The following is a 26,169-nucleotide window of genomic DNA, read 5'->3' as shown; positions in this document are numbered from 1 at the left end:
ATCAATTTTTTGACGTGCTTACAGTTGATCACGAGATGCGTTGCTAGGATTTCAGTGCAGCCCATGAAATCAGTTTTACCGAGTCTGTGCCACTGGAGAGAGCTTCACCCTCATGCACCACTTCAATCGTTTCACAGAATAGAGCTGCACAGATTGTTGCAAAGAGACAAACCTTTTCTACACAGACCATGCCTGCAGCTCACTTTGCCTTCCGATCGAAGTGATGGCAATAAGGAAAGCCACTTTGTATGTAAGCTCCTTAAGAAAAGGTTTTTTTGAATTGGTTCAAATAGAGGACCCATAGCTTTACATAGTACAATGTTGAAATCTATGACTGGTGGGGGACGTGTCACTGGTGGATACATGTGTTTTACCCCTTTCAGAAAAGCCTTAACAACTGATACCTTCCACTAACACTTCTTGTGATGTGTAGGAGGAAAACGGTGCCAAAAGCACTTCTAGTAAATTCTATACTAGCCATAGACAAGCACATGCAGAATTTGAGTATCGGTTTATGAGCAGTTAATGGGGCAATCTGTTTTTGAATATGCCAGATGACAAATCCCATTTACTAAGTAACAATGTCTGGTTTTAGGTGGTCTTGCCTGCTTCAATATTTCCATACATAGTGTGGGCAGAAAATGTCTGAATTCTATGACATCAGATGCAAAGCTGCCAAATTGGTTGTTTGAGGAGTTTGGTTTGAAATCTGATGTTGACATTGTGTCAGATTGTGTGAAATTGGAAGTCTCATTGGTGGACAGACATGTTCAGCAGGTTGGAGTACCACAGCTGTATCACCCACATTGGTGCAAGAATCATAGTTAAGTGTTACTGGTGTCATTTGTGTGCCAACTTGCACATCTGCAACATAGACAATCACTTGGCAATCTGAAAGGCCCTCAAAACCTGGCTCCTCCGCCTCTTGAAACCTTCTCACACACTATACTATGTGAGGAACCTGCGGGCGTCCTCACTTCCTTCTCCCAAACATCCTCTGCTCAGGTGTACAGGAAAGGGCCATCGCTCTTTGATCCCGCCCCTGGGGTGGAGATGTGAGGGAGGATCACCTGGGTAGGGGAGACTAGGAATGGAGCGGAGGGAATGTCCTTGGGTGAGACGCGCTGCCCCCATTTCCATTCCATGATGAACCTTCAGTCTCAGCCGCATCTATGGGATATTGTTACCCCATTCCTTTTTACCAGGAGAACACTAGCAGACACCATCAATCGAGGGAAACTATGAAGAGGGTAAAGAGGAGGAGGTCTGCAGGTGAAACATGGTACCCCCCCTTTTTCTAGTAAGAACCAACCTTACCCTCTCCCCTTCCTTTGTAGGTTGTTGCCAATCACGTCCCTTCATTTCCCCTCATTCATACCATCATAGGACTGAGATGAAGAAGAGGCCTACAGACCATTGAGGGTCAGGAATGCCCAGAGAACTCTAATAACTATGGTCAAGCAATTGGGCTTGAGGACTCACACCTGCAACCTGTTAAATGGTAGCAGGTGTCATGCCTGCGCCATGGGCGCATCCATTTACGCTCAATTTGGACTATATGTTTATCATTTATTTACAACAGACTCTTGGATCTATCTATATTTACTTTGGAAACTTTATTTCCCATTTGCAAGACTTTGCTGCTTAATTATTATTTCCAACAAACTACGCATACCATAATGCACCTGGCTACAAGCATTGATTCCTGGCTGTTCCTATTGGTTATCAATGGAACTACACCCCCCAGAAGCCCTAGAGACTTGCCCTGCTTCCACCAGCCCAGGAACAGAAAGGGAGGTGGCCGATTGCCTGCAGGTGTGTTTAGCCAGGTGCAACCAATTAGCCTGCCTCTGTGCTGGGCTAGGCAGTATAAAGGCTGCTGCCTGCAGTGGCTCAGGCTCTTGCATCTGAGAGTTCTTCCTCCACCTTTTGCTTCTTTCTACGGATCTTGTATGCTGCTTAGCTTCACTCCTGCTTGGACCCTGCCTTGTTGCTTGCTCCACCCTGCTGCCTCCAGCCATAGCCTTCCAGGCTCCCTGCCTCACAGCCCTGCTCCTCTGGGCTCTCCACACTGCAGCTGATCATGCTCTGCTGCCTTCCAGTCTCTGCCCTTGCCCTGCCGGGCTCTTCACATTACAGCGGATCACGCTCTGCTGCCTTCCAGCCTTCGCCCTTGCCCTGCCGGGCTCTCCACATTACAGCGGATCACGCTCTGCTGCCTTCCAGCCTTCGCCCTTGCCCTGCCGGGCTCTCCACATTGCAGCGGATCACGCTCTGCTGTCTTCCAGTCTCCGCCCTTGCCCTGCCGGGCTCTCCACATTGCAGCGGATCACGCTCTGCTGCCTTCCAGCCTTCGCCCTTGCCCTGCCGGGCTCTCCACACTGCAGCGGATCACGCTCTGCTGCCTTCCAGCCTTCGCCCTTGCCCTGCCGGGCTCTCCACATTGCAGCGGATCACGCTCTGCTGCCTTCCAGCCTTCGCCCTTGCCCTGCCGGGCTCTCCACATTACAGCGGATCACGCTCTGCTGCCTTCCAGTCTCTGCCCTTGCCCTGCCGGGGTCTCCACATTACAGCGGATCACGCTCTGCTGCCTTCCAGCCTTCGCCCTTGCCCTGCCGGGCTCTCCACACTGCAGCCGATCACGCTCTGCTGCCTTCCAGCCTTCGCACTTGCCCTGCCGGGCTCTCCACATTGCAGCGGATCACGCTCTGCTGCCTTCCAGCCTTCGCCCTTGCCCTGCCGGGCTCTCCACATTACAGCGGATCACGCTCTGCTGCCTTCCAGTCTCTGCCCTTGCCCTGCCGGGGTCTCCACATTACAGCGGATCACGCTCTGCTGCCTTCCAGCCTTCGCCCTTGCCCTGCCGGGCTCTCCACATTGCAGCCGATCACGCTCTGCTGCCTTCCAGCCTCCGCCCTTGCCTTGCGTACCCTCTACATTGCAACTGATCACGCTCTGCTGCTTTCCTGCCTCAGCCCTTGTCCTCTGGGCTCCCTGCCCTGCAGCCTGCCTCACTCCGGCTGCCTTCAGCCCTTGTCCTCTGGGGCTCCCTACTCTGCAGCCTACCTCTCTCTGGCTACCTACAGCCCTTGTCCTCTGGGCCTTCCTACTGTGCAGCTTATCCCGCTTCGCTGCCTACTACCTACCTTTTCCGCTGGGTTCTCGGCCTAGCAGCTCTCTACAGTCCTCTGCTACCTTCTACGTTCATCGGCCCTGTCCCTCAGGGTTCACTCCTTACTGCCCGGCCCTTACGGGATCCTTGCCGTGCAGTCTGCTTTACTCTGCTGCCCTAAGCCCTTTTCCTCTGGGCGTTCTACCTTACAGTCCTACCCCTGTGGGCTTACTCATTGCTTTCCTGCTCCTCTGAGCTCTCAACCTTGTTCCTTACTGTCCTCTGCTATCCTATCCTGTTACACGACTTTCCTTTCATTTCCTTCTGCTAGTTTGCTATCACCTCCTTTACTGGATTGGTCTGTAGTATCTTCTCTTGTACTGTTTGTAGACCCTTTTTTACAGAGCTTGTCTGTTGGTTCCCATCAGTCAACCTCTGCCCCTTCCCTTGTCCTGTTTCTACATTACAGACACCCAGCGCTGCTGTTCCAAGTCATGAGCAATCAGCGTGGGCCTCTGTTATAGCAAACTGTGCAGAAGGCTAGAGTATTTCCAAGGTTCGTGGAATACTCTTTTCCTATATCTGCATACACCCCAAGAGGGTATTCATTCTGTATCTTTTCCCTTGCTACTCTTGTGCTTACTCTTCGTTCTCTTTCCTTTCCGCTGTGTGTGTTCTTATCTGTCCACTTTATTTGGCACAACCACCCAAACCCTTTCTGGGTGTCCTGTGCCACTCTTAATAGAGTGCCACTCCTGACAGCAGGTACATAAAAGGTGGGGCCGATAATCGGAGGAGAGACCAGTAGAAGAGAAGCCAGGCTGAGCATTAGAAATCCTGGGGAGGACGACGCTGCCGAGGAGGGTCCTGCCTGGAGGCCAGGACACCACCAAGTAGCCTTAAGAGACACTGGCGCAGAGGCCCGGGAGGCCCGTGAGAGGGGCTCAGTGATGGGATCCTCCCTGGTCAGATGCCCGCAACAGGATATGCAGGGCACAGGAGAAATCCATTTGCTGAAAGCTATCAGAAGCATCCACGAGAGGCGAGCGGAGCTGCCGGAAACCCACACAAAGACCGGAGCGCGAGCGGGGGTTGCAATACTACGAAGACGTGTATGTGGAGCAGAAGGAAGGGAAAGCAGCTGTCCGGCAGAGGCACCAGAGACTGGTGAGAGAAAACAGGGGAACACTCGTAAAAGGGAACTCCTGTGGGCTGTTAAAGGCCAAAAGTGATTGCTGAAAGAACAAAATGAGATGGTCAAGATAAAGCAAACCCAAGGTGAAGGGTTGTGGTGAACAATATGAACAAGATGAACTGTGAATGAAAGAATACGAAGAACTATTGAATACTGAACTAAAAGAAAGCCTTTTGATGGGCATATGAGTAGAAGGCAAGCTTGTGTGAAGTACATGGAAAATATATTGAAAAGCAAAGAACAAACCTTATGAAATACAATGAAAAGCCAGCAGTGAATATTACTATAGAGTGTTAAAGTAATGTGGTGAAGGAAAGAGCACCACAAAGTGAATCTGTAGGAAAGAAAACATTGAGGCCAAGTCAAGGGACTTGTGAGGAGAAAGCCAAGTGAATGAACCAGAATACATGTGCAGTTACAAAGGAACCTGTGTCGCCAAGAAAGCCTGGGGTTACCGGTCGCATGACCTGCAATGGGTGGAGCGTGTGGCCCAACAACTGCGCCTAGACCGAGGAAACACCATCTGTGCAAGGCAAGGAAACCTACAGAGAGCAAAACCTAATGCATGCAAGAAATTGCTGAAGTGAAGCAGAAGAAAGCATTCTGTATAAAGTGTCAAGAAAGCAGAATGAGTGTAAAGTTGACCTGGAGCTGGTTTCAAATATTAAAAGACTGAAACCAAGTATAATTTGGCAAGCTGGAAAAGCCGACGTCTTGTGGAAGTGAACTCTAAGACCTTATGAACTTTGTGGTTGCCTCTATAGAGGGATCCCCGAGGCCTCCATTTCTTGGAACTGTGTTGTCTTCTGGGGGAAGGGAACCACCGAGACTTGGTGGAACTGTCTTGAACTTGGGGAAGGGGAGCTAGAAAGCAAATCAGGAGCTTGAAAAGGCTAAGAACATTATTTGGAACACTTTCTTTCATTGCTGACATCCCTAGATATCTCGTTTAGCTTTAGTCATGAGGGCAAGTATATGTTTTGCACACAGACTTAAGTTGAACTTAATGACTCGGACATTCCATTAGGTATGGATTTCCCACCTAAGAATAGGGAAAGTTGGGCCTTAACCATCCTGACATTTAAGTTAATAAAATACTTTTGTTTGAACTTTGAATCTGTTGTCTGTGTCTTGTTTCATGATGCCTTCACAACAGTCGATATGTGCTCAAAAATACTGGGTCAAACCGGACAACACCTACCCACCCAAACCTCCACGGATGCTTTGCAGCGTTTGCAAGGGGCACACTGACATTTGCCCCCCCACTACCTTGCCCACAGATGATCGAACATCACTCCCCTGTCCTTCGGGGTCCCTCTCGCACTGCTCAGGCTCTCAATCTAGGGTGATCGCAACTGGCGAGACCAGCCAATCGCATTGGACCTAGAAAAACGACATTGAAGATGAACTCTGTCAGAGCTTTAAGGTATGTATACCTTGCACCACATCTGTGGACACAAGCCGCAGTCACAGCCACCGATCCATGCACTTTAGAATGCAGCTATGGCTATGCAATTCCGGTGTTGCAGCTCACATAGCCGTCCACACTGAAACCTCTGACGCACCTCAACACCTCTACCATTAGTATACAGCGACAACCTACGAAAAAGGTCAGTGCAGCCGGGCACACATCAAATCACTGGCACTAGCACTCTATCCTAAACCACCAACAGAACCCAACCATGTGCCTGACCTCCGGGATGCTTTCTGGAGCTTAGTTAGCCAACCTAAGCTCTAACCTGGCAAAACGTGCATCCTTGGAATCTCCCACAAATGGACTACGGTCCCAAGGGTGTTACAACCACAAGGTGCATTGAAGCCATACAAATGGGGAAAGGGTACTATATAAATGACAAATACAATACAACTAGAAACCCCCCATTATGGGTACCTGGATTCGAAGCTTGGGATTTTTGCATTTTCTGCTGTGGCAAGTAGGTCGACTGTTGGGTGAACCCACTGTGCAAACATATGTTGGTGTTGATTACCCACTCATGTTTCTGTACAAGGAATCAGATTAAGCTGTCTAGTAGAAATGTGTATTCTCCGGGGACACGTTGTGCTTGAAAGTGGATATTTCCTGTGAGATGCCAGCACCAGACGTTGTACGCAAGGTGGGCCAACACCAATGAGTGTATTTCACCCGTTTTGTGGATATAAATCATGGCTGTGGTGTTGTCTGTTTTGATGAATGTTTTCCTCATCAAAACCTTTTCAAGAAAGCATCTGGCCATCTTAAAGCGCCAACACATTTATAGACCACTTTACTCTCAGCAATGGTTACCTGTAGAGGTCTGACAAAAGATCTCCATTGTAATATGTTCTTAATGGTCCGCTATTTGAGGGCTACAATCAGCTGTGACAAGGCCACCACTCGATCGTTCCACTCAACTTCCCAGACAGCACTGCTGTATAGGGCACATGACGTGCATATCGAACTATGAAGATGCAGGAGGACATCATGCCAAGAAGCTTCATAACGTTAAGGACTTATCTGGAGACTAGCCATGTAATGAGGGATTTAAGCTATTAGTGCTTTCACTCCCTCTTGAGAAGTGTAAGCCTTTGCAGTGCTCGCAACTAGCACCCCCCCCTCGAACTTTGGCTTGGAAGGAGTTGTAAGTGATTTCAATCAGGCACACACCCAAGTCTCGCCCAGCATGTAGTGCGCAAATGAAACCCTTATTTATGTTTTTATCTATACGTTCAATATTCTGAATGATATACCACTCATATCACACCCTCCTCAAAATACCCCCACGTTGCATTGAACCAGCAATCAGGCTAGTTGTAAAGGTAATTATTTGTTTATTTAGAATTTAAAATCACAATATATTTTTAATTGGTAACAATCGCCAATGGGGTGGCAAGGACAATGAATATCATTTTTAATGCATTAGGAATGAAGTAATGAACACAAAGAATGCAGCAAAGCAAAGAATACTTCCGAGTTGGTTTGGAACAGATAGCACTATGGTTAGGGGTTCCCCTTGCAACACCCCTCCACCCACCAATAGGCAATTTAAATAGATGTGAGGAGAGAGCAGGTATTCAGGAATAATGCAGACGAAACAGAATATCACTCCCACCTTCCCCCCCATTAAACACAAGAGAAAAACAGATTTGACTTTTCAACTGTCAGAATGGCTTTGAAATTGGCTGAGCAAAAACACAAAATATGTTAAAAAATGCTAAAATTATTATAAATTCCTACGTGAGCTGCTTTGAACAGATGTAAGCAAACACCAGCAATGGTTTAATCAAAACAGTTGGGATCTCAAATGCCAAGTGGGAAATAATTGAAAGGTAATTCACACGTGTAAAACTTTTCCAAATGTCAATTCACGTAAACTTTTACTTTTTTGATATAACGGGTCAATCGCACTGTTTCACAATGCGGTTGTGAGTTGTAGAGGTAGCTAAGGATGTTAGGTACAAGTGGGAGTTGAAATTTCACTTCCATCTTAAAAACTGAGGGAGTTAGAGGTTTTAGTGGGAGGTGTTTTTCGAAAATAAAGACACGAATTTGGACACAGACTTCAGTTTAGAATCAGAAAATATGGCTTATGCTTTCATTCAAGGCTAGAGTGTTCAGGCTAGGCAACCAAGTCGGGACGAAGTAAGCTCTGAGACAGATTCATGACTTCAGTAATAGATCCCCATCACCTTCTCCGGCAGCACCAGTTCAAACACTCAAAGTGGGATTTATGGATCAGAGTTGCACAAATAAAGATGACTATGAAAATTACACTTTAGCAACTAGACAGAATAAGATAGCACTAAATATATGACACTTACTGGTTAGGAAAGTAGGGATAGTTCAGAGATCAGAATGGAACAAGATAATGCAAGGTATAAAATAGTTCTCTAGCGTCCTATTAATACTCACAATCCACTGGTATTTAAGATTTTTGACAGTCACGGTTCTGATTAATGGATTGGATCTATCCAGGAAAGACAGCCCATCAGGCGCGGGACTGGATCATCTAGGCCGGTCACCGTAACTGCACAGGATCTGCCCTTCTTGTTTCTGGGTATTTCAAATCAGCGGGGTGGCGAGTTCATCAGGCAAGCATTATGGTAGCAGGCCAGATAGTTTCAGGATGCTAGTTTCAGGAAGCTTTCCCACACCATCCCACACCACAGCGCTACACTGGATTGTAATGAATATTTTGAGGATTGAGGCCTAACTGAAAATAGTTCAGCTACTGCTTGGCCTGGTTCTTGGCATCTGGATCTGGAAGGATGTTGAATGCTGGATCAGAGTGCTTTGCTGGAATCAGAAGAGTGAGTATGTGTTGTCAGCAGTCTCTATTTATCCTTTCAAATGACATCACAAAAATGGGTGTAAGGGCCGGCTTAACTAAACTCGCCCCTGTGGACTAGGATTGGATCAGAGCCTCTTCTCCGCCTTGCATCTGAGTGATTGGCTCAAACACAGGTGATGCCAAGTTTATGGTTTGGTTTTTACAATCCTTAGAAACCTCCCCTAGTCAGTAGTATCAAAATCAAATTTTCTCCTAAATACATATTTATACATTTGTAACCTCTACAAAAATCACACGCAAGGATTCCATATTTTATGTAGTATCGGTCCATCAAAATCTCGCAGCTGTGAGATCTTGTTTCGTCTTTTTGCAGCATTTTGTCAATTTCTTCATGAAATATTCCACAAAGGTGTGTTTACCATAGGGATGTGTGTGTGAAGTTTAACAATTCTAGCATAAATACAGTTCCCACAAAATCACATATCGCCATTCCTGTTCAGAATATGCTACACAGTGGACCTACATAAATTAGACTAACAAATCTGCCCTTATGATATTTTTCACCATTTCTGATAACAAGTTATGAGTCTCTAAAAATTGTTTATTGCATGGTCTTAATCAAATGGTCTGCCTTTGGTCTCTCCCTGGAGCTCAAGGAGTAGCCCCCACCTTTGGGAACCTTCTGCAAGCCAGGTTTACGACCTCTTCACACGTTCATTTCCTGGCCTGGAGAATCTGCCATTGTTCAGTCTCTGGCTGCAGACAAAAGTCTGTCCTACCCCACAATTATCATGTCAGTGAGTTATCTGCTGAGTGGAATGCCCTCCCATTGGGGGAAACCTGTTTTTCCTCTTCTTGCAGCCCAGCCAATGCTTATTTATTCTTGATTTCTTGACTTAAAATCCAGCAGAAAACAAACTTGTTGCATCAAATGACAGATAATTTACTTTCTTAGATTTAAACCAGTGGGATCATAAACAACTGAAATCTGTGTTTCTTTCAGCAACAATCCTTTTATGTTTTCTAATCCGGGAGACTTTTAGTTTAAATAACTTTAAAGTTTCATCAGGAGAGCCCATTTGACAGAAACTCATTCACAGGCAATCCAGTTTTACTGAATTCTTTTTTGCTCCGAGCCTTTCAGGACTTTGTACATTCACAGTGCTTCATTAGGTTAAATGAATTTTAGTGCCAATCAAGGTTTTGAGTGTTGAGAAGTGTTGTGTACAGGCAGTTTGGAGTTTTAGCAGCAAAGTAATTTACAAGTGAATTTTGATGTTTCACTTGCAAAGCGCTGTTTTTCCCTCTGCACTCTATGCTTGCTCGTCATGGAGCCCACTGGCCCTTTTTCTGCAGCGTGTGCTCTTTTCCATCACACATGCACCTTGGGTGGCAGGTTGTGCAGCCATCTTTTTGGGTGTTGAAAAACGCGGTTTTGGCGCACACAAAAAATGTTTTGCCGCCATTTTTGCTGTTTCTTGCATCATAGATAGCAGAGCGATGCCGCATAGTATAGCAGAGTGGGTCAATACATCCCACAGAGCCTAGTACCTTTTGTTGATGAAAAAGCTCAAATTTGGTAGATTTACTGCATATATACAGGAGACCTTGTTTTGTTTTCTTCCTTGTAATTAGCTAGTCATCCAGATAGGGTATACTGGTGAACTGCCACTACTGCAGGCACCTTGGTGAGCACACGCAGTGCAGAGGCAATTCCAAAAGTAAGCATCTGTCTATTTTGAATCAGAGATATTTGTGATGTCCTAGGAACATTGAAATATAAATGTTTGGATTTTTCCCATCAAGTATTGCTATATACTACTCTCCCTTATTTAGTGAGGGAATGACCTCTTTTAGAATTTGAATTGTGGTTTGACATTTGTTCATAGGTCTTAAGTCTGGAATTGGCCCCTTTGTTTTGTCTTTTGGGAACTAGGAAGAATAGTGAATAAATACCTTTATTAACAAAGTCTCGAGGAACTTTCTCGATGGCTCCCCTTAGTAAAAAGGCTTGCATCACCTCTTGGAGTAGTACAAGATGACCAGATAGCTTCCTGCATCTTGGAGGCAGATTGCATGTTTTAATAAGAACACAATAACCCCTCCCTGACAGAGGCTATTAACCACTGGTCTTGTCAATCTGGAAAAGTGAATACCCTTCATTTGAATGACAGACGTAACTTGATAGCCGTAGGCCAACCGTCTTATGCACCGAATTATAGAAATATAGACTGATATGCTTGACCAACAAGTGGCGATTTTAAACGTAGCAAGAATCGCCATTTTGCCTGTTAACCATTGCTCATTGCTTTCTCTCTAAAACTGCTTTGCAGCTTGCAATTCTTGCGGGTTCTGCTTACTCTGCTCAACTGTTAACATGGTTGTCTGAATATGAAAGGGCAAGGTCGCGGGACTGAGGAGTTCGTTGAAAACTCCTCATGAGTAGCCCAGAAAGGAATGCCCACGCTCCCTCTCTGTAGCCTTGAGGGAGAGCTGCAGGGCATTTAATCACTTCACAGCTGCCAGCCAGTCTTGTACTGTGGTAGAATATGTTAGAATAAAGCAACTAAAGGCTTGAATTATGCTCTTCCTACGGCCCCCCTTCGCAAAACCCTTTAGAGCGTGTCGGCTCCCAGGACACTAATAGTACCTCATAGATAGCAAAGCATGGAATGTGGCTCTTCCCCCGTGTGCAGCTTGCTTCCAAGAACAGAACCACTGTGTTCTGTTCAACAACTAAAAGATGCCTCCGCACTTTCTAAATTGCACATTGTTACTAGAATAGACATTGAAAGTGTCATAATTGTCATACCCGTCGGAAATGTCCATCGTCATCCCGAGTTCAAAGAAACTTAATAAAGGAGGGCGTTAAACATGACATAGCTGATTGTATGATATGCATTTTGTATATATGTAACTGATGTACGTAATTCGCTCTCTTGCGTCCCTCGAGGTCTAGGAAACTCACGTCGCGGGGCTTGAGACCAGAATTGGCCAATTGGGACTATTTTTGCTTGCAATAAACCCTAGCATTGGGAATTTGAACCTCGTGTCTGGCGCATCTTTTTGTGTATGGTTATTGCCTTGTTTCCATATCATGAGGGACCCCTATGGGCCCCTTTCAGTCTCATATCCTCATGCACAAGTATGAGGTTATCCGCCCTCACATGGGGTTTCATTGAGGAGTGGGGGGGCTGCACTGCAGTCATTGTTTTAAAGAAGAGGCTGCCTCTATGTGGGCTTGATCTCTACCACGTCCGTTTTGGAGAGACGCTGTACGTTACACTTTGGTTACATGTACTGGGCTGTGAATACTACTGCGACAAAAAGCCTGATGACTGGAAGAGGATCCTCCCTGCTGGAAAGCAAGTCCAAGACTCTTTATCAAATTGTGATCTTTATTGGCCTTTTCAAGTGATTTGTGCACTGCTTTTCGAAACAGTCGTGCTTCCTCTACAGGCCTCAGTCTTGGCCTTGAAGCAAAAGCTTGCAAAGCCATGCGTGTCTCAATGGTTGCGCCCACTGCGAACAGTTATGCCACTATTTCTATCAAGTCTAATGCATTCTTAATGACTGCATTTGCAGATTGCTTCTCCTTAAGCATCACCTTATTTATGGGTCATCTTAAACGTTCTGGGATTTCTTTCACAACATCATCCATCTGATCCTATTGTGCCCTACTGTAGTTTGTCATTAATGCGGTTGCATTCACAATGCATAACTTACACGCAGCAGAAGTGGATACTTTAACCCCAAGAGCATATCATTTTACTCCCCTTGTCTGGGGATATTCGTTGCTAGACAACAGTGTGGCATCCCTTTTATATGTTGTAGTGACAACTACAGAGTCTGGGGTTAAACGTCCCTTAATGTAAGTTGGGTCATTGGGTGCAGGGTTCTAGATTTTCTCAATAAAAGGGTTGGCAGCTTTGTTAAGAACCGTTAGGATCAGCCCAGGAGAAGGCTCCCAGTACACCAGTTAACAAGGAAACTGGGAGAGTGTCCCTGTAGATACCCGCAACGCACGCCACATGTTGAAGCGAGCAGCGCCACAATCAATAGGTTCATCGGATCCGGCGTTGCAGGCCGAACAGTGCCAATGACATCCGGATCCGATGACTGGACATCATAAACCCCAAGAGATCAGTATCGACTTGTTCTCGCAACAGCGCTGCTCCATTTATACATCCGGTCTGTAGAGCGATCTTGCTATTCAATATTTAGAGTTGCATGAATTTTACGTGTCCTATTCCCAATTACTGCTAAAAACCAACGAAAACCCTATAGGTTATCCTTCAGTTCCTTGTATGCGCCTTTACCAAGTTTTTTATTTGGTTTAGATTGTCAATCTTTTCATAATGCTTTTTTAAACTGAGTTCACGGTAATGACGCACCTTCCTTTGGAAAATAACAGGTTGCTTAACAGCATCGCTCACAACATTACCGGGACATCGAATGGTAAAGTGCATTCGCATGATTAAGTCATCATGTGTACATGCTGTTCCCTTTTATACAGCAATCTTGAAACACGTGCTGACATTTGTGTCTCTCCTCCGTGTGATGCGTACAACGCTCCTACCTATCCCACTGAGTTTTCTAATTGGGTTACATCCTCAATGATACACTCTGGAAAACACAATTTTGGGTGCGCCATCCATTTTAGACCATCACAGCAATGATTAAGGACGGTTTTGCTGGACAGCACTGACCAATCAGTGGATTCTCATTCTTCATTCCTTTGCCGGAATTAGTCCAGAAAACACGAGAGAAGGGCCTTTACCCAGTAAAGTGTTTGTGACTTAAGGAGAGGACCAATTCAATTATGAAAGTGTTTTTTTGAAGAATATTATCTGGTTATTCTATATGAGAAGTTACGGATCATGACTATTTTGCTCTTGAAGGGACACTGTCCCGAAACGCATGGAGTGTTGCATACACTACCTAATATAAACATGTATAGATTTTCTATCAAGAAGTATATGTGAAAAGTCTTTGAAATACTTACCTTGAATGTTTCCTAACCTTTTCAGAAAAGACAACCTCATGCTTGGCTTTTTGCCAAAATACAGTGCAGGGGACAGGAGTTCCCTACCTTGGAACTGTGTCTTGCCTTGATATCATGACAGGACATCGTTTAGGAAAGGCTATTCGTGAGCCTCCTTCACTCCAACCAAATATCTGCACAACAGATGCAATTGTATAAACGTACGAGTTCTCTACACTAAATTGTAAATCATAATCATTAACACTGTCCCCATTGTGCAGCGCTGTATTGAACCCCAGCTATGTTTGCGCTTACCTCTACATGCATTTTGCGAATCATAGGGAAGCAGCAATTACATACAAGCTAATACTCTTGCCACGAAACCCCGTGCTTATGCAAGCCATGCTAACACTGCTCTAATATAGTTGTGTTAAAAACAAGCTGTTGTCACCTCATGTAGTGCAGCTGCTTTATTTTAACCGTATGCCTTCGAGTAGTTCTTCCTACAGAAAAATGAAGCACAGGCACAAGCTGAGAGGAGTGCAGCAATTGGGTGTTTGAAATAGTCACAACGGGGTCTATTAGTCCATAAAAACTGCCTGCACTTGGGAGCCACTTCTTAAAGTTGTCTTTCTGAACTATAGATTAACTTGCAAAAGGGAAATCCGTAATTCTGATAACCAAGGATATAATCTACCTAAAAGTATTGCACAGTAAAGCTGCACTGCTAGCCAAGAACCAGGCGCCCACTCATGAAAATACCACAAGTGATAACTCATAGTGCAATGGACAACGGGTAACTGCTGTGTGTGAAAGAACGGGGACAGATTGCTCTCTTCGGCGGTTGGAAACGGAATGACGCATTTTCTGATGGGTGGCGGTATGCTTCATGAAAAACCTGCAAGAGCAAGGAGCATGTCGCAATGAGTACTGGACGGTCTCACCTTGCTGTGTGCACATTACAGAAGCCTTAATACCTAGGCACACGACAAGAGTCCATTCAAATAAGCTGCCCCACCCTAACCCAAGTCCCCTTACCTGGATTCAGGATGCAGCAATGCTTTGAGAATGCCCCCTAACCAGTGACCTCTGTTGATGGGTAACCGAGTGGGTTCACATTATCGTTCTGTACTGAAACTACCTGTGTATAGCATACTTAAAGGCCGCCCTTACTGCTAAACCGAGACAAGTGCAGGGCACACCCACCAGTGCAATACTGAGAAAATAACCTCACTACGTGACTGACATGGGCAATTCACACAAAAAGGAACGTTTTCATGGCAGTGCTGAAAGGGGATTCACACCGCAAGACCGACATCAGAGAATCTCACATCAGACGCACCACTGAGCCTAGTTACATGTATTTGGATAAACTCTAAACGAGCTACTTTCCATTGATTTGGTAGATGTGGCAGGCGAACTTGAGGCCAAACATTCTCCAATTACCTTTAAGATCCGAGAATTCCATTCTGTAGCTGGGTGTGCCATTGTTGTGACTACTAACCGGTTTGAGCGAATCCCGGTGCACTGGGATGCAGGTGGTGTGGCCGGCAAATTGAAGGCATCAATCTTGCATTTAGCAGCACCTTTTGCCACACATCGCTCTGCAATACTTGTACTTGGATGTGCAAGAAAAACAGACCAAGCTCAGGTATTCTAGCGAGAGGATGTGGTTCAGTCCACTGCCACTGGGCAGCAAGGTGAGATGCAGGTGGCATCTGCTGTGAGAAACACCATAGTGAGAGGAGCAGAACAGGGGAAGTTGCCTAATCTCCAGTGCCACCCACATGCAAAGATGAGCGAGAATCATTAGCAAGATGGCGATAACCCATCCAAATTCGGGCTGACAAAACCCACTCATCCAGAGGGCTACTACACACCCACATTTACACAGGGAGTTAAAGACAACGCCGTTGCTCTACAGGTGTAGAGTGGTTTCCGGTTAAAACCTGGCCGATATAAAAATGACAAATAGCGTCTACAACCACACCACAACCCTTGCAGCCAGATGTGTAGCAGGTCCATCTAAGCCAACCACACACATCTTAAGTGGAACGTCTTCATACAGTAGAAGAAAAACATCTCAGTCTACAATCTGTGAAAGAAAATTGTGCTGGGGAAGCATGGCACCAAGTTAGGCAACATGTTTGCACTCTAAAGCGGTTGCACCATGCACGAACGGGGATGCACTTGTGAGACCCTAACTGCAGTCCAATGCAAGCAGTCATTCACTGTACCAGTACCATTCTGCACTGCCTCTACAGAAAGCATTGCTGCTGGTACATTGCAGGGGTTGCAGAACCTTAGTTCTGTTACCCTAGTGAGCTGTAGTGGATGCAGGCTTAAGGCACCAGGTAAGTGTGATGGAATCATTCGAGTATGGATACAAATCTCGTCGCTTAACTGAATGTGCTTTCTAAACACTAACTTGGTGGTAATATGGCCCGCGTGGCACATTCTGCTACTGACATTAATGAAGATGAACAAGCACTGGTAAGTCTACACACCAACTCCGAGGATGAAAACGAAGACTTGTCAATTTCAAATATCTCATACAGAATGGGGTCGATTAGTGGTACTTGTGAAACTGCTATAGCGACTGAGCGATTCCATTAGCATTGGTGATCCTTCTGTTCTTAAGTCCGGCACCAGCTATTCTCCAACCACACTAATGCACACAATCCCTTAACACTAGGATAGAGTACCCTTGAGAATTATTTAGGTTCTACATTTAACAAGGTCTCCCGGCTGCACAACAGTAGTAAAGATAGACTATTTCTGTTGGCCTCCCTAATGCACAATAAGGCCAATGCTTTGGCCTACTGAACCCTAGTGCTTCCTTCCAGTTCTCCCAAAGCTAATGCTGTTTTTTTGCTCACTGGACTGATTAGCATGCAGATGAGCTTCCACATCATTTTGGACCGCTCTATCTCCGAGGGTCCCTTGTCGGACCACCACCCATCAATGCAGGGAACGTGTGCCAGTATGTCAGACAGGCAATCATGCTGGTACTCCCATATGAAGTTGCAGCAGGAACAAGTTACTTACCTGTAACTCCTGTTCTCCAGCATTGGTATCTTTCATGGATTCATACGCTCTTGAATATTGCGTCATCAGGCTGGGAATCCTTAGTGATAACGGTTCTGCTTTAAACTTAAAACTGCTTGGTACTTGTATAGCCTACTGCGGTCACTTTTGTACATACTGCCCCACCCCTAGCGGCTATTTTCAGATTTAAAAGCGCACGTGATGCGGCCGAAAAACCAATGAAGAGCCATAAAGGGGCAGCAGAGGGTCCCATTTAAATCCATGAAAGATACCAAAGCTGGAGAACAGGAGTTACAGGTATGTAAATTGTTCCCTCGAGCATTGGATCTTTTATGGATTCACACGCTCATGAATAGGATTATAGCAGTACATAACCACCATTGGGAGGTGGTACAGGTCTCAACAGAAGCAATGGAAACTCGCCTCGTGAACACTCACCTCAACCAAAAAGGATCTGAAGCACTGCTTACCTGACATGGGACTCCTACCTAAAATCCCCGTCAAACTAGTAGAGATTTGTGAAGGTGTGGGTAGACCTCCACGCTGCAGCCCTGCAGATGTTGAGCAAGGGAGCCCCAGACAGGAATGCCATAGTAGAAGCCACGGCCCTGGTGGAATATGCCCTCAGTCTACCTGGCAGTGGTCTGTTCACCAGCCGATGACGATACAAGATGCAGCCAGATTTCCATTTCCAGGTGACTGCCTTTGACAGGGCCCTCCTTTGTTCAACAGGTCCAAATGTTACCAAAAGTTGTAAAGTTATGTGAAAGTCTCTGATGCGTGCAAGATAAAACTTGAAAGCACGGGCAACATCCAGTGAATGCAATGCCCTCCCTGCCGTGGCAGTGTTAGCCAAAGACTACAGGAAGGACAAGCAGCTTGTACATGTGAAAGGTCAAATGGAACTTTCAGCATAAATGAGGGATGAGTGCACAGCACCAACCTTGATTAATGGAAAGTCAAATACAGTGGCTTGCAGGAGAGAGCTTTCAACTCCACCACACGTCCGGCAGATGTAGTAGCCACCAGGAAAACATTCCATGAGAGAAACTTTAGTGGAGCTCGATGTAGAGGCACACAAGGAGGTCCCATGAGCTTGGAGAGAACCACATTGAGCTCCCACGCAGGAGCTGGTGCCTTCACTGGAGGGAATGTCTGGAACAGACCCCTGAGGAACTCCTTAACCAGACTATGGGACCACGTGGCAATCTTGCCCGCTGCGAGTATAGCAAGAGATGGCCGCACGATGGACCCTTATGGATGCGTGTGCCAGCCCAGCTTCCACCAATGATAGAAGATATGGCAGCATTTGATGAGCCTTGATGCAAGTCCTTGTGAATTACACCATATAGTGAAATATTTCCACTTATGGTTGTAGCAGGAGAGAGCGGACAGGGTCGGAATACCAAATTTGCGATGGCCACGCCAGAGCAATGAGGATCATCTTGCATCAGCTCAGTTTAGTATGGATTACTCAGAAGGATCAGCAGGAATGCGCAGAGGAACAGACCCTCTCAGGGCCTGGAGACAGCGGCCCCCATACTCCTCCAGTGAGGGTACCTGCTGCCAAACTGGTCACACTTGGAGTTGGCTGCTGTGGCGGACAAGTCTATCTGTGGGCGACCCCAATTTGACAAAAGACTAACTTGATTTTGGCCGCAGTGCCCATTCGTGGCAGGACCGCAGTTCCCTGCTGAGGGAATCTGCTATAGTTTTGTGGAACCCAGGTAGGTGAAAGTGAATGAGGAGCATGGCTTGGGATAGCGCCCAGTGCCAGTGTCTGTGCCTCCTTGGACAGGACGAGAGCAGGTACCCCTCTACTTCCCGTAGTAGAACATTGCAGTGGTGTTGTCCGTGAAGATGTGAACTACCTCACCTTGGAGCTGGGGTTGAATGGATTTTGAATTTGTCATCAAAACATTCGCAGCAAAAATGTGCCTGCCTGTGAAATCTGTCAAAATCTGGGCGCAGTACCCGGTGCCGCCTGTATGACAGCTGTCAGAGGCTTGCATGATTGAATTTAAACTTGTACAACTAAAATCTAATGTCTGAAAACTAAGTGACCTGTTATTGAGAGTAACCTAGGTTGTAACTGTTTAATCCCATGGTTTAGAATCTGGAATAAGTATTCTAGCTGCTTGTTTTGAAATTATAAGTTGGTTTTAAACCAAGAAAAAAATGTAACAGAATGACAATGAAATTAAGCCTGTCTAAAAGCAATCAAACCAGTCCAACAGCTTCGCCCACGGAGGCCAGGCATCTCCCTTCTGCTTCACTCCACCAGGAAATCACACCTCTGATGATTAGATTAGGGGGGGGAGAATTTGGGGCTGCAGGGGAAGGAGACAATGGACATCCTTTGGCTGAAAGCAAATGCAAAGTGTGAAAAGTCATAAATGACCTGGGCCCAGCAGGAACTGGGAGGAGACTGCTTCTGAGCTGCCAGGAGAAGGAGGCAGAGACAAACCACCATTTGCTGCTTAACAAAGGCCAAAAGCACATTTTTAAAAGACTGATAATTTACTCTGTAAAATTGTGAAAAATATGTAAACAGATTTGTGAATCTAAATTTTGGCGGCACGTTTTAAGTGGCGCCAGAACTCAGATGTTCTGGGAAGTAAGAGCAGAAAATAAGGTTTTACACCAAAAGTATTTATGCCAAAAGCATGAAACCTCATACACTTATGCCCATATTCAATGCGCACATTTGTACATATTTTCTGATAAACTGGATATTGTGTTCCGGACAAAAAGGGCAAAATGCTGTAAAAAGCAGACACAAGACCCTACAGCAACAAGGTTTGGAGGAGTAGATGCTACACAAAATATGTAAACCATATATATGATTGTTATAGAGATTGCACACATGGAAATATGTATTGTACTAAAAGTAGATTTTGTGTCCAAGGGACAAGGAGGATTCTCTGACTGAAACTCACACCATCAAGGTGACACCCTATATCTCTCCTCCTACCAAGGTAGAGGAGAGACTCTAGCCAATCACCTGCCTAAGGGGCTCGCTTAGGATAAACCAGCACACCCCCTTTATCATAAGCATAAATATAGACAGCTGAGGACTTAAAGACACACAGATTCACCCACTAACCGATTGCTGGCAGAGCACCCTGCTAGAGAACCATCCACCTTCCTTGCTCCAGACTCAATTGAATTTAGCCTATGTGTGCTCTGCATTGTGTCAGCATTATTTAGTTTATATGTGCCCTGCAGCTACAACTGATTTTAGTCTTTCCATGCTTTGCACTGTCAGCCCAATTTAGCCTAGATGTGCCCTGCAGCTAACAATTGAATTTAGCCTTTGTGTGCTCTTCACTGTGCCAGCCCCATTTAGCCTATTTGTGCCATGCAACTACAATTGAATTTATCCTTTTCTATACTCTGCACTGTGTCTGCACAGCCGCATGCCTCACCTAACCACCTTAGAATTCCAGGACTGACTAATTCTAGCCAGCGACTATTACACCTCCTTGGTGCCTCACCATTATCTCAACACTGGTATCATGTTACCACGCCCCTCCTCCCAAAGGCTACTGCTCTCCTTATTGAGAGTACCCCTCTTACTGTGGGTATCTACCTGTGCGTTCCACTTATCATTAGCCAGTTTAGCTACACCTAGCACTCTGCGCGCTGGAACAATGGCCCCTACCTACAGACCTTCGGACACTCACCTGAGCACTGAGCCTCAACATCCCAACATCTACCCCAATGCCCCTGCCTTAAGGCTTGACCACTTCACTAAAAAACCCACACCTGACCAACCTTGCTCTACCCACCTAAGGAACAAAAGACTAGGTACCAGATTCCTGGGCATGAAGGGACACCCTATGCACTCTAGCGCATACTTGAAAGCCCCGACGCCCAGCCCGTCCCGTCCCCCCAGGCCCCAATCTCACCTACTCCTCAGTGCCCCCAGACGACCCCTGCCTCACAATGCAAAGCCGGATTGATCAAAGCCGCTTTGGTCAATGCAAGGTCCCTAAGCAGCTCATGCACTGGACATTGCCGATCTTATCAAGACTCAGGAGCTTGACCTCATTGCCATCTCCGAGACCTGGTTGCACCCTGCCTCGCGCCCGGCACTCTCCTTGGCCATTCCACCCGAGTACTCCATTTCCAGGTGCGACCGCACCTCCAGAGGCGGCGGAATTGCATTCATCCATAAAAACTCACTAGGACTTAGAACCCTACTGAGCACTAATCTGGAATCTGCTGAGCTACTCTTTCAAGCTTCCACTATCTGCCAACCAAACAGCCACTATTCATCTAATATACAGACCCCCTGCCCCCCCCACATCATTTGTGGATGACATCACTTCCTTAGTACTTGACAAAGCGAAAACTAACGCTCAAACCATGATCCTAGAAGACCTCAATCTAGGCTACCAAGACCCCAATGACCTCGCACCCATTGACTTTGCCAACACCTTAACAGATCTAGATTTCTCCCTTCATATACAAGAACCTACCCACATCAAAGGGCGGTCCTTAGATTGGCTAAGCGACACCAACTGCAACATTAGCCTGCTCTTGAATGCCCCTTGCGCCTGGTTGGATCATCATATCATCACCTTCAACATTGAAGCAGCTCATCTACCTATGCCTCCCGTCACTCCAGCCATCCCCAACAGAAACAAAAAGAACATAACCCCTGAAAAGTTACTCCCCTTCATCCTTCCAACCCTCAATAACATCACCGACTCTTGCTCGTACCCTACAATCCCAGCCGACACCTATAACCAGAAAGTGCTTTCGCCATAAACGCCATCGCCCCGCTCAAACTTAGGAGACCTAAACAACATGCGCAGCTTAACTCGTGGTTCACACCACAGCTCAGAGTGCTATGTAAAGAGAAACGTAGCGCAGAGTCACGCTGGAAAAAGTCACCCATCTGACACCCACAAGGACAGTCTCTTCCTAGCTACTCTCAACTACAAAGAAGCCATACTCCAGGCCAAAAAAGAATCCTACAATAACCGCATCCTGTCAGCACAATCAAATACCAAGGAATTATTCAAAATTCTTAAGGAACTTGAGACTCCTGCAGCACCCCCGACTCCTGCACTAAAGATAACAATTGGTGTACTAATATACAGACATTGCTTTTGGGCAAAATTGCAACCCTCCAAACTAAAATTAGAGACAAACAAAAGTCTCTACAGTCAGACCAACCCCTGACCATTCCCACATCTAGTACCCATCAAGCCAACCTGACCTGTAAACCGTTCGCCCTCTCCCCTCTCACTACTCTTGAAGTAGAAGGAATTATAAACAACCTCAAGCCTACTAACTGCCAAGGTGACCCTTGCCCGGCGCCTATTAAGGAAGCCTCTCATGACCTAGCCCCCTTTATCACAGCCTTCATAAACACCTCCTTCAAAACTGGCATAGTCCCCGACAACCTCAAGGACGCATGGGCGATCCCACTACTTAAAAAACCATCTCTGACCCCAACATACCGACCAACTTTAGACCGATCACTACAGTCCCGTTCCTGATCAAGATCCTAGATCGTGCAGCATACCTGCAGATCCAAGACTACATTGAATCCAACAATCTCCTGGGGCTAAGACAATCAGGCTTCCGCCCCAAACATGGCACCGAAACAGCTCTGAGTGACCTGAAAACTCAGATGGAGCTACTAAAGGACAATAGGAAGTTGGCGCTACTCCTTCTCCTAGACCTGTTCGCGGCATTCGATCTGGTTAACCACCAAATACTTAGCCAACATCTCAAATATGCGGCCCACTTCTCAGACTCTGCCAATGCCTGGATCCACTCCTTCCTAAGCAACAGGTCCATGCGGGTCTTCTCGCCCACAGCATCGGCAGACCCCGCTCCAATTCACTGCGGCGTCCCTCAAGGCTCCTGTTTATCACCCACGCTTTACAACATGTTCACCAAACCCCTTTTCGATGTGCTCGATTATCTGGGTGTCTCCTACACTAACTATGCGGATGACACCCAGATACTCATTCCCATCACTGGTGATTACACAGCCGATACCAAATCCTTGAATGATATCTATCTGGTCATCCAGGCCTGGTTGGCTCAACACAAATTATGCCTGGACGAAGACAAGACCGAGCTTCTATTACTAGGATCAACTTAACGTCTCAATAAATTAGACCAAGCCTTCAAGTGTTTTATCATTGACAGTAATGACATCAAGGTCTCTAAAGACACAAACTCTAGGCGTCTACCTGGACTCTGCTCTTTCTCTGAACACAAATGCAGTAAGGTCGGCATCGGCCTATACCTGCAAACTTATCACCTGCTGCAGACCTTTTCTGAACCCTCATAACTGGATTACCCTTGCAAGAACACTCAGTATGTCCAAAATCGATTACTGTAGTGCCCTCTACCTTGGGGACTAGCCAGTCTAACCTCAACAAACTACAAACTATCCATAATAATGCCATAAGGGCAGCTCTCAATATCCCCAGACGGTCTCATATTTCCAATGTCAGATCTGATCTACGCTGTCTCCCAGTAAAACAAAGAATCGCCTTGAAAACACTAGCCTTGACTCAAATGCTTGGACAACAAAGCTCCACCTTAGCTCTCCTCTCGTCGTACACTCCACACCTTCTCACGACCCACTAGATCAGCACAAACTCACAGCCTAATCCTGCCTAGATTTAAAATCCAAAAAGCGGGTGGTGTGAGCTTCCCTGTCCTAGCTTCAAAACTCTGGAACTCACTGCCTGCTTCCATCAGAACTGAGCCCTCGTTCCAAACTTTCAAGAATACCACCAAATCTTGGCTGTTCACGCAGAACGCATGAAGCTCCTTCACTTAAGATTTGTTACCGACTTGTAATATACTGTAATTGTGCATATACACTATAATGTACTGTGTATTATAATTTGTGCATATTGTATATATTGTAACTTTGTATCTAAGACTATGTGCCTGGTTGCCCCTGGGCCTGACTGCGCTTTACAAATAAACTAAACTAAACTCCAGAAACTTGGTAAACAGAAAGGCTCATTGCATAGCTGAACCATTTTCAGCTAGGCCTTAAGATTCCAGAACACGCCCCAGAAACCTAAGGGGAACAAAAGAAACAGCCGGGCTGTGCTGTAACTGCTTTCTTGCTAAAAGGATCATCAGCAGAACCAAAAGATCCAATCCAGTTGTGCTGTGACCAGAGCCATGGCAGACCCGATCCAGTGCTGTGCCGTGCTGTGAAAAGACCCAGTCCAGTGTGCCCAGACCAGAATCCCTTGACGGTTCCGCTCAAAGCATATATAGTGAGTATCTATAGAATAGAACTGTGTCACTAGCATATGTACCTGTCTTAGTCCAATCCCTATCTAAATCCATCCTATCTTGTCTTCAGAACCTGCATTGTTAGAAATCTTTTTGAATTGCCAAAACTCTCTCTTATCCCCACTATCTTCCTTTTGTACTAGGATTGTTAAAAATATCTTTGCGCTGATATATTTCATCTGAAGAAGGCACGCTCCTTGGCAGGCAGTCGCCCTGATCCAATGGCTGTGCTTCCGTGTGGTATTTGCTTCTTCATAGTCATCCCCTAGTGTCAAGAAATCCAATTTGTCTTTTAAAAGTGCATCCCCGTTTTCCCATTCTTGCGCCTATCTCAGAAAAACAACCTCCACTAAAACGTCCATAACTTTTTCAATTTATATGATAGAAACAAGATTTCAACTTCTGCTTGTAGCCAACATCCTCAGCTTTCCATAGAACCAAATCCATATAGTTCGCCCACAATCATGATTACCGCGGGCTGAAATGTTTGCCGCGAATTTCGTTTTAGGGTGTAAAACAGCTTTCAATTGCTTCCAACCTTAGTTTTAAGATTTCACTAGTGTTTGCCTGTAACTATCTAAAGCGGCTCCCACAAGAATTTAAACAATTTCAGCAATTTAAACCATATTTATTGTTTTACCCAATCCATTCTCAAGATAACTTTAAACCATTTTGACAGTTTGCCAATCAATTCTGTTTCTCTCTTGTGTTTGCTGGGGGGAAAGTGGGATTGTTACCTTGTTTGAATTCTTCATTCCTGAATACCTGCTCTCTCCTCCAATCTCCTTACATTGCTTGTTGGGGGGTTGAGGGGTGTGAAGGGGGAAATAGTAACTAACCATACTGCCATTTGATCTGAACACACACAAAAGTATTAATTTCTGTGCTGCATTGTCTTGCTCACTATTACTCCTTGTGATTAAAGAGATTGCTTTGTGTTACATCACCCCATTGGTGATCATTGTATACCCATTAAAATAGTGTGATTATATTGTGAATACATAAATAAATATTTTAATTTTGCAAACCAGCCTGATTTCTGGTTCAGTGTGACCGGGGGGGGGGGCGGTGTTCCAATAGAGGGGCGTGATATGAGTGGTACATCGTTCAGAATAAAAACGCTTAGACACAAAATAAATAAGGGTTTCAGTTGTGTATTACACGCTAGGCGTTGACTTACGTGAAGTGCTGATTGAAATCACTTGCAGTGAATACCCTTGGTGTAGACTTTAGCCCAAGCGGCAGGGCCTTGAATTGGTACTGCTTCCCCTGCACCAAAAAGTGTAGTAAAAGCCTGCGTTTCAGATGGATAGGTATGTGAAAGTATGCATGCTCCAAATCCAGGGGTGAGAGGATGTCCCCCGTTTGTTTGTGCTGAAGCGCACCCACGCAAAACATTTGGAATTTTAGGAACTTGTCGAGTTCCCTGAGGTTTATGATGGGTCTCCACCCATCAGACACTTCTCACCACAAACTATCTAGAGTACACTGCGGAGCAGTATGGAACAGCTTCTATGGTCCCTTATTCTAGCAGGGAGTTAACCTATTGTAGTAGGAGCATTTTGCCATAGTAGTAGAAGAATGGAGGGGCATTTGTCTAGAAAGTCCAGCGTGGGACTGTGTTGGACGATGTCGAGCACCCATCTGTCAGTGTTGATATTTTGCCATTGGTCATCTAACTGATAGCCGACCACTCACTGGGGTGCTCAAGTGGGGGATCGAGACCAAACGCTGGCCAGGCTTGCTTTTGGGTTTGTGTGCGGTTGGAAGCACGGTAGTTTCTGCGTACCTCTATACGCCTGAGTCTTCCTTTGTATGCCACTTGTGAGCTGGTGTGGGATGGTTGACAATAGGCAGGCAAAGAAATTGCCCTTCCCGGACCGAAAGGACTGTCTTCTCTGTTGCCGGGTACCCAGGGACCGAATGGTAACTGTTTGTTTGATGGCCAACAGTGTCATCAATCTTCCCCCCCCCCCGACCCTCCCTAAAGAGGCATCAAAAGGCATGTCAATAACCTTTGACTAACTCCGGGTAAACGTTTGTGGCTTTTAACCATTTCTGGAACCTTAAAACTGCTCCGTTGCCCATCTGGCAGAAGCCTGTGTCAGCAATGTCCAGAGCCACAGTGATGGCCTGTTCCGAGGGTGCTTCACCCTCATGCAGCAAAGCTAGAGCTTCATACTGATCAGGCAGTAAGTCTAAGATGGGACCCATCTTGAATCATAACTGTTGTACCTGCAGAGAACGGGCACGGAATTGGCTGCCTTAATGG

General features: G+C 45.9%; 1 protein-coding gene across 1 annotated transcript in view; it reads right to left on the bottom strand.

The window, feature by feature from the left end:
• Positions 1–26,169, bottom strand: part of UBL3 (ubiquitin like 3) — a 693,461-nt gene that overhangs the window by 116,522 nt on the left and 550,770 nt on the right. The gene's annotated exons all lie outside the window — the stretch shown is intronic.

The sequence above is a fragment of the Ambystoma mexicanum genome, chromosome 7q, assembly GCF_040938575.1.
Source record: "Ambystoma mexicanum isolate Mex_15411 chromosome 7q, UKY_AmexF1_1, whole genome shotgun sequence".
Taxonomy (NCBI): Eukaryota; Metazoa; Chordata; class Amphibia; order Caudata; family Ambystomatidae; genus Ambystoma; species Ambystoma mexicanum.
This window is presented reverse-complemented; position numbering and strand designations above follow the sequence as displayed.